This window comes from Sceloporus occidentalis, unplaced genomic scaffold (genome assembly GCF_023333645.1).
Source record: "Sceloporus occidentalis isolate IW3139 unplaced genomic scaffold, rSceOcc1.0.p SCAF_2, whole genome shotgun sequence".
In the NCBI taxonomy this organism is placed as follows: domain Eukaryota; kingdom Metazoa; phylum Chordata; class Lepidosauria; order Squamata; family Phrynosomatidae; genus Sceloporus; species Sceloporus occidentalis.
This window is the reverse complement of record NW_028316982.1, coordinates 166,754,847-166,768,160: the sequence shown is the minus strand read 5'-3', so window position 1 is coordinate 166,768,160 and position 13,314 is coordinate 166,754,847.

Genomic DNA, 13,314 nt, shown 5'->3' with positions numbered 1-13,314 from the left:
CATCATGTTGGTTTTGGGGGGGCAAGTTTTGTTCAGAGGGGTTTTGCCACTGCCTTCTTCTGAGGCTGAGAGAGTATGTGCCTCTCTAGACAATTTCTATGGCTTAGTGGAGGTTTGAAGCCTGGTCTCCTAGGGCTCTAGTGCAACATGTAGATCACGACACCATGAAGGCTCTTTATAGAACATATACATTGCTAGATTTCTGCACAAGCTAAGCATGCTATAGTTTAGAACTGAAATTATAAAGGTCATCGTTTTAAAAACATGCAAAATACGACTCTAATTTCAAGTTTTCCATAATATATATTTTGGGGGAAATGCTATGGAACTTCAAGTTGAGGGCTCTGTAAATAGGGTTCTGCATTGGCCAAAGCCTGAAGCAAATTGGGTTTGTTTTGAATGATGTCTATAAGCTCCAGATTGAATCAGTTTGGTCCAGTTAGGTTATGCAGTGAAATGAAACAGTCTGAAGTAATTCAAACATCTCAAGTGTTTAAAAATAAGTGTGTGTGTGGAGGGGGGGGGGGGCAGGGAGCCAGAAATTGTATCTTCAATATGGTCATATAAGAAAACCACCAAGGTGGTGTGATGGGGAAGGAATGGAACCAGGCTTTGCTTATTGACAGCTCTGTCTTACAATCATTACCTGCATCTCTTTCTTAATTTGCTAGGTTTAATTGCTAGTAGCAGATCATTGAGAGAACTGTACTGAAGATTTGGAAATTATCAATCATTTGAGTTTTATCTCTGAGACTTTCAGTTCTAATTTCCCAGATTTTTGTACTTTTGAATAGAATCATGGTATCATAGAGTTGGAAGGGGACGCATGAGCCTTTGGGTCCAACCAATCTCCAGTACATTCCCAGCAGCTGTCCAGCCTCTTTTTGAAGACATCTAGAGGAGGAGACTTCACTACCTTGATTCAGTTTGCTGAACCACTCTGTCAGAAGTTTCTTTTAATTTTCAATCAAAATCTACCCTACTGTAACGTCTATCCTTTGAGGCAGCAGAGAACAAACCTGCATCCTCCTCTTTGTGGCAGTCCTTGGGATATATAAAGAGTGGGATCATGCCTCCTTCAGTCCTGTCTTCATCATGTCCAGCTCCTTCAGCCTTTCCACATATGTTTCGTTCTGCATACCAATAATTTTTTGTCGCCCTTCTCTAAACCTTCTCCAACTTATGTACATCACATGAGGTGCCCAGAACTGCTTGAATAATAACCCATTTTTAAGTCTCTGTGTGTTTTGGGGAGCATATCGTATACTTTCCCAATCTCTAGTTTTTAACTGCCTGATTCGCTTTTGTCAGTGTGGTTCATTTATAAAAACAATCTTTCTAATACTTCACATTCTATGAGTGCAATTCTGGTTCTACAAGAAGTACATTAATTTAATTCTCAGAGCACCTATATTGTTTATTGTACATTTAATTCATATTGTGAATTAAAGCAATCCATTTAATTGAGTAAGGAAACTACTAAAATTCCATTGGACCTCCTTGTTAGTTAAACTGGTTGTTGTTGTTGCCAACTGCCCTTGAATCAATCTCAACCCATGGTGACCCTGTGGATGAGATATCTCCAAGACTCTCTGTCCTCCACTGCTTGTTGTTTTTGTTTTTGTTGTTATTGTTATCTGTTCACTATTTAGCCATCATGGGGCTCTTCTACAGCAGCAATGCAAAGCCACATGCTGTCTCTGGGCCTGGAGAGAGACAGATTGGTTTGCCTTGACCCCTGTAAGATGTCTAAGCGGCAGTACTTTTAATGGTAGTTGGAATAAACTTGCTTCACCCTCAGTAAGCCTTGCAAAGATTCAGGTGGTGGTAGTGGATAGTGGGAACAGGTCTGCTGCCACTGTCAGGATAGCTGCATTTGAGCCTGACGAGTGAGCAGAGGCAGAGAGGCAGGCAGGCAGCAGTAACAGCAGAAACATCATGACACAAGCATCCCATGAGAAGGGAGGCAGGGCAGACTAAATTACCAATCAATCAATCAATCAATCAAGATACCTTGGTCCATTTTGAGGTAGGAGCAGGTCCCAGCACTGATGTATTTCTTCACCATAGGTGAGAATGAGCAATGATAAACTGGCAGGGCATTACAGTACCGGTATCCTGAGCAGCACAAAGTGGTTTTGCTCAGAAAAAAGTCTCAAGCAGCTAGATAGTTGGAGAAAGATTCTGTGACCATGAAAAAACAACACCAATTACCTTGGTGGCAGTGGTTCTCAGTCTCCCCTCACCAGCTTAGCCAGGAAACTATTGAAGAAATGGAAGTTTCCAGTGTCAGGGAGATCATCAAATGCCTTAGGGAGGATCAGGAGGACATCACCAGGTGAAGTGCCTTAGACAAACCTTATGGAAACAAGAAGGGGACACTCTGGGCCACATGTCACCGAGAAAAACCAGATTTTACCACACACCAAAGTGTCCTCAAAATGGCCCCATTCCGTTCCTCGTCCCCATTCAGTGCTGAGGTGGCCATTTTGCTCGGCCGGAAGACTTTTGACCCAAACATTTAATACCCCTCAGCACCGAATGGGGTTGGCTTGGGGCCGGGGAACGGAAACATTTTGAGGACACTTTGGTGTGTGGTAAAATCCATTTTTTCTCGGTGATGTGCAGCCCTGAGTGTCTCTTTCCCATTCCCGTAATTGGGCGGGGGGGGGGGGGGAGAATGAGTGTGATAAGGTTCTATGTCACTGAATCTCAGTAGGCCTGTAGAATCTCAGCAGCACTGGTAGAATAAAGCAAAATGACCCCTCATCAGAGAAGCTGTCATTTCATTGTCAGAACTGATCATTTGTAAATCTTTACCAGCCTTAACTGACTGATACACCCTTCTTGCCATCCTAACTCAAGAAGCATCAGGAGAGTGATGCTTTGCCTCTCTCTCTGCCTGCCTGTCCACTGCTACCTGTGCGCCTGGTACTTCGTTGCTTTTGCTCTTCCTTGGGGTGGATTTCTGTGACTATTGAGGTTGGAGGTCCCCTTGATACTGTAGAAAGGTGCCTCAGTACTAGGGGAAGGTCTCAGGACAAAATCATAATAAATTGTCAAGACTGAGCAGTCAACTGCTTTTATAAACTGTTTTGTTCTTTTAAAAAAAGAAAACCCAGAAAACATCCCAGGTACTTAGAATAAGGCCCCTTGAATCTGCTTTAATCCTTTCTTTATGGTCTAATATGGCCCAAAATGCATGGACCGAAAGAAGCAGCTTCCTGCCACTTTGGGGGCATGGCGTTCAGAAGTTGCTCCAGTGCTGTGATCCTGTCCTTTGGACCAGATTAAAAAAGGAGATGGAATAATCTAGCTCCTGGTGATGGTCAGCTCGGGACCTTGACAGCAGCCTTCTTTGGAGACTGGTGACCCATCTGCTTTGCCTCTTATGTCTCCAGATTGTATCCAGATGTGTCAAAGAGCAAAGGCATTGCTGCCATTTTAGTTTCCTCATGCAAGTCAATGGCAAGCCATATTTCTGAATTTTCTGATGTGTCACAGTTAATGGATTCTGATTCTGATGTGTCACAGTCAATGGACTGAAATAAGACTGGATGGAGTCCACATTGTTTGGGATGAATCCAACCTAGATTTGAATCACGAAACTGGACTCTAAATTGAGTCAGGAGCCATACAGCATCCTACTTACTCTGAACCTGAGTAGACAGAGAGCCTATTGAGAAATCCATTTAAAATTTAGAGTGAACTAAGCATTTCCATTCTTCATTTTATCTCTGACTATCCAGATTTAATCTTGAATAAACAGGGTATGATATATTTATCAAAGAAGCACATTTAAATCACGTTTTGGTATATATGATTTAGTAACTGTATAACAGAGGCACAAAGCTGGAGTCTTTGCCTGAAATAATTGCTATGTAGTGGATGGGGAATTGGCAAGACTACATGGCTAACAAATGTTTACAGTGCTAGAAAATGGTTGCTGGCATTACAACAAGAGCTCTAAAATACTGAACAGATGAAGATAAATGTGAGAGCCAGGCAGTAACACATACTGCAGCAGATGTGTGCAGAAATTAATGGTGTGGTGGCAATAACAGATTCTGATGTGTCACAGTTAATTCATCTCCAAACCAGACTGTAGTGGAACAAACATTTAAGCAGCATTAAAAGGAAGGCAAAGGTCTCTCTGTTTCACGGCAACCTGTTCAGCATTGCAAATAATGTCTCAGAAATTTTGAATCTCATATGGAAAAGCTTAACTTAGTTACTATAAAGGTTTAAAAGTTTGTTTGTTTTGTTTTAAAAGGGCTGGGATTCTCAAGTTTTTAGGCCACTTAAATTTACTAGGCAAAAATGTCCAAAGTCAAAATGTCAAAAGACTAGAATTGTGTCACACACCTACATGCAAACAAAGGTACACAGTCAAAAATATTGTCACTATTTATTTACAGACATCTAACAGTAATAGTTGTGCAAGTGCTTTTTAGCCATGAGGGGGCTTCACAAGATCAAATAACAAAATGTAAAAGAACTAAACATATTTTGACACTCATTTAATCAAAAGTTTTTAAATGCATAGGTGAATCAGTAGAATTCTATCACATTCCTCCAACATTTGGGTTTGGATAGTAATCAAAGATATGTAACAAAACAAATTTTAAAAGCTATCCATGAAGTGATGGAAAAAGAAATCTAAGTGACATCTAAGCCTCATTTGTTTAAACATATAAAAGAATATATATTATTTGATTTCTCTAGGGAAAGAAGGCTTAAATATATTGGACAAAGCAATAAAGGGTCATAAATGGGAAACTTCATTAAGACATTTATCACACATCTTTTAAAGAATAATAATAATAGGATTTATTTCTAAACCGCCCAATCACTGGGAATCCGAGCGGCTTACAACGGAGGGGATAATAGACGGTTCCCTGCCCTCAGGCTTACAATCTAAAAGACACGACACAAAAGGAGAAGGGAATGGTGGGGGGGGGGGGAGGAATCAGGTCCAGCAATTATTCTCTCCCTCTGAGGCCTGGACCAAGGCAGATGGACTGGAGGGAGGCCTCTTCTTCTTCCAGGCAGGCCTGGTGGAGCTAGCCTGCCTCTCTCGCCCTCAAGATGGAGGATGAAGGAAGGGCAATTTTGTGGTAGTGGCGATGAAAAAAGATTCCATTGAAGATGACCTTCACCAGACTCTGCAATTCTTCGTGTTTGTCTTGGAACTTTCTCTGCTGCTGCAGGAGCTCTTCCTATTTGTCCTGTTCTCTCTGGCTCAAAGTCTTAGCCCGCTTGGCCTTGTGCTGGTAACGGCTGTAATCCTTCATGACGCAGACTCTGAGAGTCACACGCAGCAAGCTGGTCATCAGCTTCACATCTTCCAGAGTGCTGGTGTGGTGGAAGGCGCGCACTTGTGATGTGGCCATGCTGGTCAGCAAGGACACAAGGCTGCTCACTACGTACTTGTCATAGATGATGCCATGCTGGGTTTGGTCCACCAGGATGGCTATCAGCTTACCAAATCCCACATGGAAGTGGTGCCCCGCGTGTGTATTAAGTGAGATTGGGTACTCTGTCGACTCCTCATCCAAGGACTCTGCCAGCTGCTGGATGATCCCTGTGCTCTGGTGGCCCCTTAGCATCTGTGCGGTCACCTCTCCTGTGCAGCCGGAAGAGTGGACAAGAAACTGGAGAAGTTGGAGAAATCCAGCCTCGCGGTCTTTGAGGTAGCCTTCCAGCCAGTCCTCCGTCAATGGGTCCATGTCACATCAGCTGCTGACCACCGCTGCAAAGAGCCCTCCCCCTTCCTCTGCCTCTGGGCTGCCCTCCCTCCACCAGAACCGCTTCACCGCCTCAGCATCGGAGTGTCGGCGTCAGCGTCTCATTCATCCGGGCACCAGTGCAGCCTGACAGTCGCTGCTACAGCCAGGCTCCGCTTCTCCTTCCGCCTCTGAGGAGGGCATGGCTGGGCCACCCCTGCGTGAAAACACTGAGGCCTGTGAGGGGGAGGGGGAGTACTCCATTGCAACTGAATGGGTGTGAAACAACGCCTGGCCTTCTTGCCGCCTCCGCTGTCGCATCGCTCATGCCCTGGTTGCGCACGGCCCTAAGCATCCCCTTCCAGTTCCGATAACGAGGGAAAAAAAGGTGAGCAATAAACTTCTAAGAAAGTAGAAGAAAAAATGGGGCATGAAGAAGTAAAAAAAATTAATGAAATTTTCCATATCTCCAATAATGACAGTTAATTTGCATGGAATGTATGCCCTCTGTGTGTCTGTTTGTGGGAGAGGGAAAGGGAGCCAAAAAAAAAAAAAGGGGGGGGGAGTATATTATGGATAATAGAACATATAATTTGTACTATGTACTATGTAAATAATAAATTTACTTAATGATTTCTGGGAACAATTTTTTTTAAAAAAAATACACTCTTAACTACATAACCCAGATTTGCTTGGTGCTGATTGGCTAGTCTTTACATCAGTTACCAAGCTGTATTTTTCATTTCCTAAGCAGGTCTGCACTGAGAACTGGGTGGCTAGCTCTTGGACAAACCATAGAGGCATTCTCTCCCAATGAACTATGTTGAAAAAGTTTTAAATGTGGCCGGGGGGTAGGGGGAGAGAAAGGAAACATAGTGAGCAAACATTTGGCAGGATAAAACAGTGTGGCACTTGAATTATTATTAGTGTCTTAAGCTAAAGCAGAAAGCCTATATAAAGTGAGAGAAATGGATTTGAATCAAACACATAAGATTTAATAAGAGTTAGAAACACATGACTAGTGTAGAAAGGATTATATAATCGTATGCTATAATTAGATTACATGTATAAATAGTATGCCCTCCATGGGCTGGCCCCTGCTTACTTATCAGACCTTATTTCTCCTCACCTTCCCACTAGGGCCCTCCGTTCTGGTAGTCAAGGTCTGCTGTCTCAGCCCAGGATTTCCTCTGCCCCATCTCGGATTCGCCCCTTTTCACTCGCTGCCCCTCACTCCTGGAACCTTCTTCCCCCGTGAGCAAGAGCCATCACTTCCTTAACCAGCTTCAAAACGGAGCTGAAGACCATCCTGTTCAGAGAAGCGTTCCCAGGCATTGCATAATTTTCACTTGCTATTTGATGTTCTTTTGTTGTCTGTTTTATCGAATCACTTCCTGTATTGCTATGTATTTTATATGTATTATCTTACTAGACAGGCCCCTTCCCCACGACCACTCCCTTCTCCTTCTGTGTCGTGTCTTTTTAGATTGTAAGCCTGAGGGCAGGGAACCGTCCAATTAATAAGATTGTATGTACAGCGCTGTGTAAATTTACAGCGCTTTATAAATAAAGGTTAATAATAATAATAATAATAATAATAATAATAATATGGAACCACATATATACATGTATACTATTATAATTAATATATCTATTCTAATAGGATTGAGTAAAGGTCAGCTGAGGCCCTTTAACTGAAAGGGAATTTTATAAAAATATATAAGTTAGTAAAAGAAAGAGTTTTTTGGTAATCTTTTTATAACATTGTTATTCATTAAATATTAAATATATTGTTTTATAAGAATAAAGGGGGGTTATATCTTTGATAATAAATAAGATACACTTATAAAATATGCTGGACCTAGTTATTTTAAATAGTATTTTTTTTCTCTGTTAAGATTATCAAAATGGCTAAGTGTTCTGTTTAAATAAATAAATAAATAAGACTGCACCTGGAAGTCAAAGACAACTTTGCAAAGAAGGAGGCAAAACAGTTTTTGGAGCCAACTGATAAGAGAGTTCCATCCTCATTACATGTCAAGAACACTATTTTTTTGGTGGGGTTACTAAAAGTCAAGAGATATCCCCTTCTGAGCATGCGTAATGGGGGGTGATGAATATTAGAACACACCTATGAATCTATAATGGCTAATTTAAATGGTCATGAGACGTATGATGAGATATGTTATGGGTGGAGTTTTTACATACATGAACAGGTGGTCTTAAAATTGAGCACATGTCTAGATCTAGCCAATAAAAAAGTGAGATAGAAATATTGTAACAAAAAATGTCTTATAAATACTGTGTGAAACCTCAGACGGTGTGCCTCTTGCTGAGACACCCCTTCCTGCAAGATTGTAATGAATAAATTGGAAATTGCTGCTTCACTTGTTTTGTCCTGATTAATTTGTTTTGGTACTTAGAAGAAATCTGTATCTCACATAAAGCACAGTATGGTGCTTACAGAAAGAAGCAGCAGGATGTATTCCTCATGATGTACTTGCATCTTTTAGGTGGAAAGGCTGGAAGCTAAGGCAAAGATTGTGTCCCTCAGTCTGCAAACAAAATTTCTGTACTTGCTCTAATACACAAATATGTCAAAATGTGGCTTATTAGTTTTGCAGTTGGCTTGGACTGAAATTTCCTTTCTCACCTGAGTGTAAAATAGTTTGCAAGTACCTTGAAAATTCTTTGCAAACAGCACTGATGAAGTTTCATAACCAATGGTTTCTCTGTTTATTAGTTTTGGATGAAAGCTGTATATTAACCATTTTATTCTCAGCATTCAGAAAATGGGCAGGATCCATATCTCTCACTGAGAGGCTTCAAACTCCATTTCCTAGAGGTCCTAGTTATGAGTTTGCACTCAACGACCAAGTTCTACCTACCATAACACCTTTCAAAGTTCTGAAAAAAACCTAAAATTTGGCTCTAGCCTGAGCTTTGCTGATGTTGTGCTCTTCTATAAGCCGTACAAAGTAGACATTCATCATTTCAGTGTGCTTGTATAAGTGTACAAATGTCTGCTGGATTTAAATTATTGGTTCGGGAGCTGTGAAAGACTCTTGTGTAACCTGGAATGCAAGGAGAGATGCCAATGAGACAGAGCGCCCAAGAAAACAGGAAGAATATTCCTTTCTTCCCTTACTTAGCTAGACCAGTTCCTGTATATTTGACTATATAAGTATTGAGCTAATCATCTGCCTTTTCTCCCCCCAAAAACAAAGATAGAGTGGTACTGTTTACTCAAGGAATAAGCCCCCACTGAGCATACCTAAATTTCATTGTATGTAGTCTTAGTCCATCGCAATTTAGTACATAAGAATAAAATGAAAAAAATATAAAAAGATCCAAAGTACTAAGCCCTGAAGGATGGCCTCCAGCCGCCCCTTCTTCAGCTGGATTGGAGCTGTGGCAACCACATGCCATGACCCCAATCCTGTCTTTCAAGGGCACAATAGCTGTGGTGCTGCGGCTACATGGCGCTCCTTTGGTGCTGCGTCATATGGACGCAGCATTGGAGGAGTGCTGTGATGCTGTGCACTGTGTGGAGCAGCATGTGGTGTCATGATGCCCTGGGGGCAGAGCAGGGCATGCGTCGTGGAGACGCTACGCCCTGACTCCACCCCCCAACCGGTCCAAAGTGCCGGTCCAAAGCGCTGGTCTGTACAGGCCTCCACCAAATCCAGCAAACAGCAGCAATGGCTAAAATGATAAAACTTGTAATAAAGTTTTATTACATCCTGTACAAAAGGCACACTATCCCCTGCCCCAGCAGAAAAACAATAAGCTTAAAAAGACAAGATGTTTCTCTGTTCGCCCAGCTATTTTTTTGTCCGTGCCCTAATTTTTGTATCAGCCACACAAATTTTGCAATATGCACAGCAATGAAGCTACCTCTGCTTCTTAGCTCTCTCTCTCTCTCTCTCTCTCTCTCTCTGTGTGTGTGCATGTGTTCTATGGAATGAGGGGTTCTTTTCACAAAGAACAGAGGATTTGACAGATAATTTGTGCCTTAGAGACTTTTACAATGAACTGCTTTGTGTAAACAGTGGAATGTATCCACAATTTCACCACTCGGTGACATAAAAATCTTGGTGAGATGGGGCATTATTAAGCTTCCTGTTCACCTCCCCAATCCCCCCAAAACAGTGTCCATACATTGAGCTATAAATGATTTTCTTAACAGACTACAGTGAGGAATGTAAAATATTGTTCTGAGACGAATATACAAGACTTCAGCCATAAAGAGACTGATGTCTTCAGATTACAATCTTTTCAACATGATTTCCTTTTATTCGTTTAATCAATACCAGTGGGGAGATTACACTCCTCCATAGTCAGATTTGGACCTAGGGAGAAATGCTGTAGTGGAATGGTAAATTTATTGTTATTTTCTCATGCTGTGAACTTATGAACCAAAGATTTCATAGCACTGAAAATCTCATTTTGGGGGAAGTAGAATACAATACACTGTATGTTTTTTTTGTTTGTCACTATGTCTTATTGTTAATAGCACAAAAACATTTGGAGCCCTGGTGGCGCAGTGGTTAAATGCCTGTACTGCAGCCATTCACTCAAAACCACAAGGTTGCGAGTTCAAGACCAGCAAAAGGGCCCAAGCTTGACTCAGGCTTGCATCCTTCCAAGGAGGGAGCTAAAATGAGTACCCAGACTGTTGGGGGCAAATTAGCTTACTTGCTAATTAGCTTACTTGCTGTTCACCGCTATGATATAAATAAAACAAATTATTATTAATTATTATTTAAAAGAACAAACATACATACTAGTACTGAGCCTGTTTGGGGATGATGGGTAGAGATACAGCCATGCAAAGGGAAAAAGTGATAGTCAATAGTGCTAGCTGTTCGTCCACACCACCCCAGTCCCTTACCATGGCTCTTGGCATAGTTGTTATAAAGCCATAGTGAAACTGACAGGTTTTTATCTGCCTAGGACTGGTTAGAGTTAGAGAGAAAACCTTGTCAGTGCTTTAAAAGCATCATGTTTCCATTCTCCTCTTAACATTTCAGCAGTGCTTTAAAGGCATCACATTTAGTGCTGATTCTTGTGCATACTGTACATGGTGAAATACACAGCCAGCCCTGTGTGAAAGTAATGAAGCTGGCTGTTGACACAGGCAGGTGACAGTTTGATGAAAATTGCTACTAGTTTTACTGCTTCTGCTGTTGCTCAACCTTTTCAAAAAGAGAGGCAGGAAGAATGAATGAAAAGTGGCTGGAAAACCCCTCTTTGTTCACAGAATAATGGTGGGATTATTGCGATGGCACGCAACTTCATCTTCACCAAATCATGCAATACTGATGGGAGCATTGCACTATGCTCCCGTCTCTTTTGCACGTATGAGAATGTCCATCGTCTCAAAAGTGCTACACAGTCCCTTTGGGACTGGAGAGGCAGGAATGCTCATCCTCACCCACAAGGTAAGATCTACCATGAAATCTGCAGGAACTTGATTTTCCCTGTTCCAAAGCTTCATAATGCCAGACTGCCTCAATGGAATTTGCAGCTGTCCCTGTCTCTGCACTTGAAATTTACAGAAGTATGTGCTTGTGGATTGCATTACTTTTTAAAGTGATAAATAACTGTGGAAGAGATGCAAGGGCAGAAGAAGAATACTGTGGCATACACAAATGTGTATCAATAACTTCCTATTATCACATCTTGTGAGAAAATGTGTATTATTTTGCATATTATTTTCCACCCAAAATTTGTTAGGATGGAGGGGAAAATAAACCAGAAAAAGTTCCCTACAGATGATGCAGCAGACAAAAACCCTGGACTCGCTGGAACACATGCAGGGTAGATTATGTTTGATTGGTACACCAGTATTAGTACTGCTCCTACTACTATGACTTCTATTCCCCAACCCTGATATATATCATGCCTTTACCCATCCCTGATAAAACTCCATGTCATTAAAACGTACAAAAGAAAAAATATAATTAAACTATAAAACAGAAAGAAAGATGAAGGCTTTCACGGCCAGCATCCATAGGTTTTTGTGGGGGTTTGGGGGGGGGGGGGGCTATGAGGCTGTGTTCTAGAAGAGTTTATTCCTGACATTTCACCAGCAACTGTGGCTGACATCTTCAGAGAATGCTGGCATGGAAGAAAGTAGGATATATATACTGTTTGTTGAGAGGAAATGATTTGCATGTTAATCTGTGTATTATTCTGTTGTTGAATGGCAAAGTCTCAGGGTGTCTAGTTAATTAATGATCCATTGTCTGCTGGGAAACCCCCCTCAGCCTTGAGAGGTTTCATTTGCATTTGCTGGGTCTTGATTTTTGTGTTTTTCAGGTGTTTATGGCTTCCCTGTGCATTCTGACCATGCCAACAACTATCAGATTATCATAAACACCAGGACAACTTCAACAGGAAAGAAGAAACCCTTCAAGTAAATAAAGTTTGACTACCAGGACTGAAAAATTGGTCATTCACATTACGAAATAACCTGGTGCGGAAACCGGGTATTTCAGGACCGTTCACACTGTGTCCCGAATGCACCCAGTGTGGTGTGCAGCGAGGCCAGTGAAAAAAGCTTTACCCAGTGCATTCGGCAAATGGTAACTGTGTCTTTTTCAGGAGTGGGCAGAGCAATTCACATCTTTGGTAGTGTGAATGTGGTACCCAATCTATCTGGTTCACTGGGATCCATTCCTGACCATGAGGCACTGCCATGTTGATCCGAAAGTGGAGACAGTATGAATGTCGGACTGGTTTGGAGAGATTCGATCACGCTAAATGTAGTGTGAACGTCGGTTCAGTATTACAACACTGCACAGATCTGCATCTCCTCAGTATAAAAAAGTGAGTTTGAATGATCCCAAAGAGTCTTAATTTCAGGAAATAAAATTTTTACCCCATTAGCAACACAAAAATATGTTTTATCTGAGATCCAGGCTGCCTCTATACTTTGTAAAGGAATTGGGAATGGTGGGAGTGGTGGAGGCCTTCTATCCTGCCTCTAACAGAGTGGTCAATATGGACTGAAATGGGTTGATCTCTGTATAAGGGAACTTCTTGTGTTCTAGTTTATCGTGTCTGTATGGCTCTTCAGTAATACTCAGGAGAAGTAAAACGCTTAATTCCAACAAGAGTAGACAATCAAACATATGGAAATACTGCTTATGCTAGTGCCATACTTTGGATTTCCAAAATATGCTCGCCTCCATCATCTGCAAGAAATTACAAAAGATTAAAATACACCCTGAAATCTGTTATTCATCATTCTGCCTACACACACACACTCAAATTCCTTTAACATGAGAACACAAATATACATCTGCTTGCAATCATCTCTTTCCCTTTCGAAATGCTTCCGTTCTGATTGAGCAGAAATTTGACTCTTCCAAATTCAGTTGCAAAGTGCTTAGTACAACATTCTTTTTTCCTTGGAAAGTATGGATTTCTGCAAAATGAAAAAGAATGTATCATTCACACATTGGTCCTGCTGGTTTCAATAATCTGTTTTTTTCTTCTAAAGCCCAGTTACTTCTTCCTTCACTTTAAGAAGTCAAAGTGTGCTTAAATAAAGAGCGGCTTGTTTCTGTGAGAGAAAAAG